Raw genomic sequence first — 8,486 nt, forward strand, 5'->3', positions numbered from 1 at the left:
GAAGTATTATGGGTGCATTACAGTCGGTGTAAAGCAGGAGGTTGCACTGCAGGTAATACTAAAAGGTTTTTGCAACATTCCCTCGGTCCCTATACCAGCACCTACTATTTACCCTTCAACTCTCCAACAGGTTTTTTTTATCGTTGTGCTTTGTAACTCAATGGCCATCTTGGCCCCAGTGCCAGATATATGGCTCAAATTCCACAAAACAAACTACCAAGTTTGAGAGTACACTTGGTTACACCCCACTATTCTATCTTATTTCTCTCCCTTTTTGTGTTTTTTATATTTTCATAGTTTTACATACCCTATATAAAAGATTTATTTTAATGCCGTTACTCTTTTAAAATATTTTATTTTAACTGTTCATTACTTCTCTCATAGTTTATTCATTTTCTTATTTCCTTTCCTCCCTGTTGGAGCCCTTGGGCATATAGCATCCTGCTTTTCCAACTAAGGATGTAGCTTTGCTAGTAATAATAATATCAACAAGAACAAAAACAAGAACAACAACAACAATTATAATGACAATAATAATAATAATAATAATAATAATAATAATAATAATAATAATAATATCATGAGATTAAAATCTTCCTAAGTGTTGGCAAAATCCAGCGCATTAAAAATGAGTTCATTACAGAGTTATCATGTCCCTTATGGATGTAAATCACAAGACTACAACTGACATGAAATTGTTATAAAGATTTTAGAAAAGATTTTCAACAAGGAACTGCACTCTGTATTCGCATCAATATTGAACTTTTTCTCTATTTCTAATATTTGGTCTCCACTTATCTTCTTGGCAAACAAACGGATTTTGACATAGGAAAAATCTCTTTATCATTATTTCATTGCGGGTTGACCCTATTTCAAATCAACTATTTCCTTTGGTGATGCCAGTTGAACTTTACATTTATCGAGAATAAGAAAATCTGGTCAGGTGAGCCGTCAGATTTGGAAAAATAGGGAGATTTTTCTATGCTTAAAAATAAATCGCTTGGGAGAAGAGATATATGGGCTCTAGTCAGAGGAAACGGAAGAGCAATTCATCATTGTTAAAAACGGAATACCTCCCGGTATTTTTCTCTACACTTTTTTTGAGAAAGTGACAGAGAAAAGTGACGGTCTATTGGAAGTGAAGTCTCTTTTTGATTACGGGAAATGTATGATCAAAGCGTATTATCAACTGTAAGTTTTTTACAAGACGCTACGAGGCTGATTGGTATTCTAGATGAAAGAAAGAACAAACTCTTTATGTTGAAATCTAATTAGATGAATTTTGTTCGCGAAAAAGTTTTAATAAATACAGTGATCTTATATGCACATTATGCTTTGTTTTGTAGTCAACTATTGATTAATCTAACGTAACCTGGCCTATTTCTATTAATTGATAGCTATATTAGTTGTCTGCATATAACAAAATCATATATATTAAGTCAAATAGAAATGAATACTGATATTTGACCATTTTAGTGAGAATCACGTAATCGAGCCAACATTGTGTTTCATTACTAGTTAGTCATTGGTTGAAGAAAGAACACTGGAGGCAGATTCTTAGGTCAAACCGAAGGGAAGGGAATGAAATACAAATAAACGATCATTTGCTGCCGAATCTGCTCTACTTTTACTGCCCTCATGAAAGGAAATTTTGATAGTGGCCAGATTTTAATTCAACGATTTAATAATGTTTGCTGTCAAACACATTTGCATACAACTCTCCAATTGAAAGCCAAAGATAAGCATTAGCTTTGAAGTATTGGAAAAGAATAACCCCAGTGATTTAAACAAGCACCTATAGTTTCATATTAGTCTTACCTAGTCAACTGTTGTAGATTGGTTAGATACGGTATTAACAGTTATTAAAATTGTCTCTTCAGACTGTTTTTAGTAATGTGATATTTTTCAAAAAACAGGGGAAGAAAAGGGCCACTATTCTGGTTACCCAATAGTATGGCATGTTACTGCTATAAAGATGAGTTTAATATTTTTTTTTTTTATTTCAGAGAAGATATAAAGATTTTCGTTAAAATAGTGAAAATTTGGGTTTATTTCCTCTGCATTTAATTGAATATAAAGATAATGCAAAAAATTCTGTGAAATATACCTGAGTTAATCAATAACTTTTTATTCCAACGTATATATTACGATGCTTTGATAAATTTCATATCTAAGAACCAAAGGGAAAACACATTAAAATATGCAGTCCTGAATATAATACAATGCTACTGTTCTTAGATATACTCTGAAAGGAGTTTTTTTTTCCTTTTTTTTATCTTGGGGCATGAAATAGAAATGAATGAATGTGGCGTAATTTGAATCCAACTCCCCAAAAATCCCCGTGCAGTTAAAACACTGAAAATCAACTTAATGAAAGTAAAGAAAAAGCGACCGAGTTTGTAAAGATTATGAACGAATAAAATAAGCGTAACTGGGGAACTACAAACCAAGAAGGAAAAGGATTTTGTATTAAAAAATGGAAGATAAAACCAAGCCAAGTATTAACAGTCAGATATGAATGCGAGGGATAAATAATTGTTAATGAGGGATGGGTTAATTAGAAATTTTCTTTTATACAATGAAACTTTTTTTTTCGACGTTCACATTTTCATTTACCCCTCCTCATGTGAATGAGTCACATACAAACTTTAATGAGATGTGAAAATTGTCTGCGTAATTTATAAGATTTCAAGGGTTAGCAATTAGAGGGAAATAAAAGGGGAGTTAAGAGAAAGGTCAAGTTGATATTCAACAATCAAAATCAACAGGAATGGATAAGCCAAGATGAGGGTCAATAGCTCGTAACAATTCATCAATTTAAATTATCTTCTTTATATTTCGTCGTTTTTTTTTTTGTTCGATGATAGTGAATGATTATTATTATTGAAATTATTAAAATGATTATTATTTATAAATTTATTATCAATATCAAAATTATTAAAATGAATGAAATTATTGTTATCAGAATTATTGAAATTATCATGTAAAATGGATTAAATGAGCATGTTATAGAAGACAACAGTGCTTCACGTGTTTTTAATACTTTCCATTTCTTTTTCTCTCCGTTGAGTAACTCTAATTGAAGTGCATTAATAAAATACTTTGGTGTAAAAAACCTTTCTTTTAGTTTTAGAAAAAAAACAAAATAACATGAATAAAGCAAACATCGACACGTTAGGAATAGAGATCTTCCTAATTGGGTAGTTGAATCGTTGGAAGGTCAAAAGTTCAACCAGCTAATGTTATTATGTTGAACAGGTTAGAGTAAATCTCTTCACAGTTTATATATGAAAGATCTACTTTAATGCTGTTACTGTTCTTGAAATATTTCATATTAATGGTTCATTACGTCTCTTGTAGTATATTTACTTCCTTGTTTCCTTTGATCACTCGGCTATTTCCTTGTTGGAGGCCTTCAGGCTTATAGAATCCTGCTTTTCCAACTAAGGTTGTAGCTCAGCTAACAATAATACCCACAAAAATGGGTTTTAATGAAAACCTGTTTAAATGACAAGTTGTAAGCCTAATTAAACAGCAGTGATGAAAAAAGTGACCATTGATGAATAAACTGAGACTAGCATAAGACAGATGAAGGGAGTTCTGTCAGTGTTTTCGTTAATCCGCAAAAATGTATTTTTACTTTTCGATATAATTCTCTTCTGCCGCTTCCTACGAGAATAAACTTCATCTTGCCCTTTTCTACAATGTAGCTTAAATTACATTTGATTAATGTATAAAGTACCTTTAATTATGAACTAACATTAGGTACGTCACTTTATTCTGGGATTAACTAAGAACAAACATTAGGTAGATCAGTTTATTCTAGGACTAATTATGAAAAAAACATTAGGTAGGTCGCTTTATTCTGGGATTAATTATGACCAAACATTAGGTAGCTCCCTTTACTCTGGATTAATTATGACCAATCATTAGGTAGGTCACTTTATTCTGGGACTGATTATGACCAAACATTAGGTAGGTCACTTTATTCTGGGATTAATTATGAACAAATATAAGGTAGGTCACTTTATTCTGGGATTAATTATGACCAATCATTAGGTAGGTCACTTTATTCTGGGACTGATTATGACCAAACATTAGGTAGGTCACTTTACTCGGGATTAATTATGACCAATCATTAGGTAGGTCACTTTATTCTGGGACTGATTATGACCAAACATTAGGTAGGTCACTTTATTCTGGGATTAATTATGAACAAACATTAGTTAGGTCACTTTATTCTGGGACTAATTATGAAAAAAAAAATTAGGTTTGTTACTTTATTCTGGGATTAGAAAACGAGTAGGCCTATTAAATTAAGCAGAAATTGACTTCCATGAAAGAAAAAAGTTTAAACGTTTTAATATATAGACCAATTAATAGCAAAATGAATAAGATATGCAGTAGGAACTAGTGACGAATTATCGAGAGTAAGGACATGGAAATAGACGTTTGGTAGTAAATATCACACTTGAATTCGAAATAATGCCGTAATGTCAATATGTAATGAAACATTATGAACAGGTGATATGCTCAACAACAACTACTACATAATTTACACCATTTTTCTCATACAAGCCTCATACAAGATTAATATTATTGCTAAGTCCATCAGCTGTGTGGTTTTTCTTTTTTAAATTCTATTTTTTAGACTTTAGAGACCAATGCATCGAAAGAAAAAACAACAGAAGAGAAAAGGATAATCAAGGAATAGAAAACATATCAGGAAATAAAAATCAATAAAAACAATTAAAAAAAAGGAAATAAGAGACGAACTTTGGATTTAAAGAAATAAAAGAAATTTAGGGCTAAAGCAAATTACTTAATGAAATTTACAAATGACATTAATTATATGACTATAACTAGAATACCCCACGAAACTTTTATGTATGTGTTTAATAAAAAACGTGGTTTCGTGCATGTAAGAACTATGTTATTATGTGTAATGAAGGATATTAGATATTTATTATATAAAAGAATATCTTGAAAACTATACTATTCAATATCACCGCCCTCCATAACCCAAGTTAAATCCTGTATTATCCATGAATCACAGAATTAACATATTGTTTATGTTCATTATGCTACTGTATATCCAAATCATTTTTTAAAGGCTTTAAAGACCACTCATGAATGGCAAAGGCAAGCGAGAGTGACATTGCCTATCAAGCAGGGCAATGCTCTAGAGACTAACCATATATACATATGATCAGCGCCCAAGCCTCCTCTCTACCCAAGCTCGGACCAAGGAAGGTCAGGTAATGGCTGCTGATAACTCAGCAGATAGACCTATAGGCTCCCCTAAATCCCCCATCCTTAAATCACAAGGATGGTGAGGTGGCAGCGACCAAAGAAACTAACGAGGTTGAGTGGGACTTGAACCCAAGTCTGGCGTTTACCAGTCAGCGACGTTAACATATCGGCCACCACAACCCTAGAAAGTGTGCAAGTCACAAGGAGAATATTAAAAACGTCACAAGAAGAATATAAAAAAAATTCACAAGGAGAATATCGAAATCGTCACAAGAAGAATATCGAAAACGTCACGAGGAGAATATCGAAAACGTTTATTTTGCAATACCTGTCAATCTTCATCTTGAAATCATCCTTTGTTAAGGGCACAGAACAAAAATCCCTCATAAGAGACGTTATATCTTAATCCCTTTGTCAAATAGTACACTGTTTTTCCAGGAAGAAATCTGCAGACCATCTTGGGAAGGTCGTTTTCATAACTCCGAGCGGTCGAAACGGTTATTGGATATCTCTTTGCCACTTCCAGTACCGAGAAAAGATCGTCCCATAATGTTAGGTGTTGTCAAGACGATTCCTGCGAGGCCTGAGCCATCTAATGATATTGGATTCTTAGTTACGTACACGTGTGGCCCTGTCAAAAACAGCAAAGAGTGGAACGATATAAATTACTGGCTTTTCGTTCAGACCTGTTTTATGGTATACTAGTGTATGCGACCCGTCAAAAACGACTGCTACATTTTTAGATAGATGTGTACACACAAGCACATGCATTTTCCTCTCACAAGGTTTGACTCTGAGTAGTTATACATATCGATATCTATCTATCTACCTATCTATCTATCTATCTATCTTTCTATCTATCTATATATATATATATATATATAAACACACTTATAAATGTATATATATGCATATATATATATATATATACATATATATATATATATATATGTGTGTATAAACATATATATATATATATGTATAAACATATATATATATATATATATATGTATATATATATATATATATATATATATCACAAGCACACGTGATTTTAATTAATGTAAGTATCACCCACGAATGTCATTTAATACCGAATTATATCTTGGGAATATATATCCACTTGGAATTCATTTTATGGTAACAGCTTCTGGCCGGGTGGGGATTCGAACCACCACCTGTTCGGCTGGAAACCATGCCGGCAGAGACCCTATCGACTGAGCTATCAAGAGAGATAAAAGTTTATGACAAGTCCTCGTACATATTCCTGTCGAATTCAGGAATCTGTTCATAGACTTGAAATAAACCCATATCCACCATGATAGCTGAATCGTGAGTTTGCAACACGTGATTTTAATGAACATATATCACAAGCACACGTGATTTTAATTAATGTAAATATCACCCACGAATGGCATTTAATACCGAATTCTATCTTGGGAATATATATGGGTGACATTTTACATTAATTAAAATCACGTGTGCTTGTGTTATATGTTCATTAAAATAACCACGTGTTGCAAACTCACGATTCAGCTATCATGGTGGAGATTTGTTTATTTCAAGTCTATGAACAGATTCCTGAATTCGACAGGAATATGTACGAGGACTTGTCATAAACTTTTATCTCTCTTAATAGCTCAGTCGATAGGGTCTCTGCCGGCATGGTTTCCAGCCGAACAGGTGGTGGTTCGAATCCCCACCCGGCCAGAAGCTGTTACCATAAAATGAATTCCAAGTGGATATATATTCCCAAGATAGAATTCAGTATTAAATGCCATTCGTGGGTGATATTTACATATATATATATATATATATATGTGTGTGTGTGTGTGTGTGTGTGTGTAGCCATCAATTGCTCTTTATTATACAGGGGAAATATGTGGTCTTCGAACATGAAAAGTTAGAAATTATTCAATATATGAAATAGTGTTAAGCATTGCTATGCATAACATTTGAAAGCAGTTAAAAGTCACTTATGTTTTCTTACTACTTTCAAATAATCAATATGATTTTACATACAGAAATACGTCGTCCAATGACTAAAATTCCCATTTTTGAAACCACAAATGGAACATGGCAACTACTTTTTTACTTATTAATATCGCTTTCCTAAATGACATTTGTCTTTTTACCCTTTCATTGGAAACTGTCATTTAACTTATTCCCCCACTTTCTCGATATCTTTACCTGTGAAATGTTGTTTTATATTTTTATGGTATGGTAGTTAGCCCTAAAATGATTATGTAAAGGATGTACTATTATCGCTCATATCATTAAAACCTTAAAACACCAGAAACTCGAAGAAAATTGATAAAAAATTAGATTTTAACTTTTTTTAAACAGAGTTATGAGAAAAGGCTCTCGCAGTCATGCTATAATACTTTCCTGGATAGCTTTTCACAACTTTGCATAGTTTAAAACTTTCAAGTAAAAAAAAAGTACGAAGAGCGAAGGTAAGATGTCTACTACATGGTATCAAGTATAGATTTATTCAATCAGATATTCTATTGAGCAGTCAATTGTCAAATTTATAGCTGTATGTGTTATTGAAATAAAAAAAAACCGGTAGAATGTATATTGAATTCTCAAATATTTCCGCCATAGGTGTAGCTCAGAAATATCTAATCCCTTAATAGGTGCCATTTCTTGACGAATATTTCAAACATGAGTCAAAGATGTTAAATCACCAAATGAAAGTAAAAGAAACTTTTAAACGTTTAAGCAAATGCAGTTATCTTGGATCATAAATAATTAAAGAATCCATAAGAGAAAATGCTTCATCTATATTCTTGAGTCTATACACAATGCAGACTAGAAAAGCACTCTGAAAGAGCAGACCTCCGTCACGGAGGCTTATTTCTTGAGACCAGCTTGCCTTTCCAAGAATCAATTAGTCCGTAAGGCTTTTGAGGTCTGTGTGACAACCATGTGCGAACTTGGAGTTAAGGTTAGGGTTAATTCATTTGACCTTTTGCTCGACCTTGACCTTGAACTTTTCAACATCAAGTCACTTCCACGTCGCAATATAATAATTAATCACTGAAAATTTCACTACTCTATGAGTAAAATTGTGGTCAGGAAGAGGGTCACAAAACAAACAAACAGGCAAACGGAGAAACAGAATAACAGACAAATAGAGGTGAAAACATAACCTCCTAAAACTTCGTAGGCGGAAGTATTTACAGTAGGGAGTATAATGACGCTTTGATGGCACAATTTCATCAAGAATA

Source organism: Palaemon carinicauda, chromosome 7, assembly GCF_036898095.1.
Source record: "Palaemon carinicauda isolate YSFRI2023 chromosome 7, ASM3689809v2, whole genome shotgun sequence".
NCBI classification, from domain to species: Eukaryota; Metazoa; Arthropoda; class Malacostraca; order Decapoda; family Palaemonidae; genus Palaemon; species Palaemon carinicauda.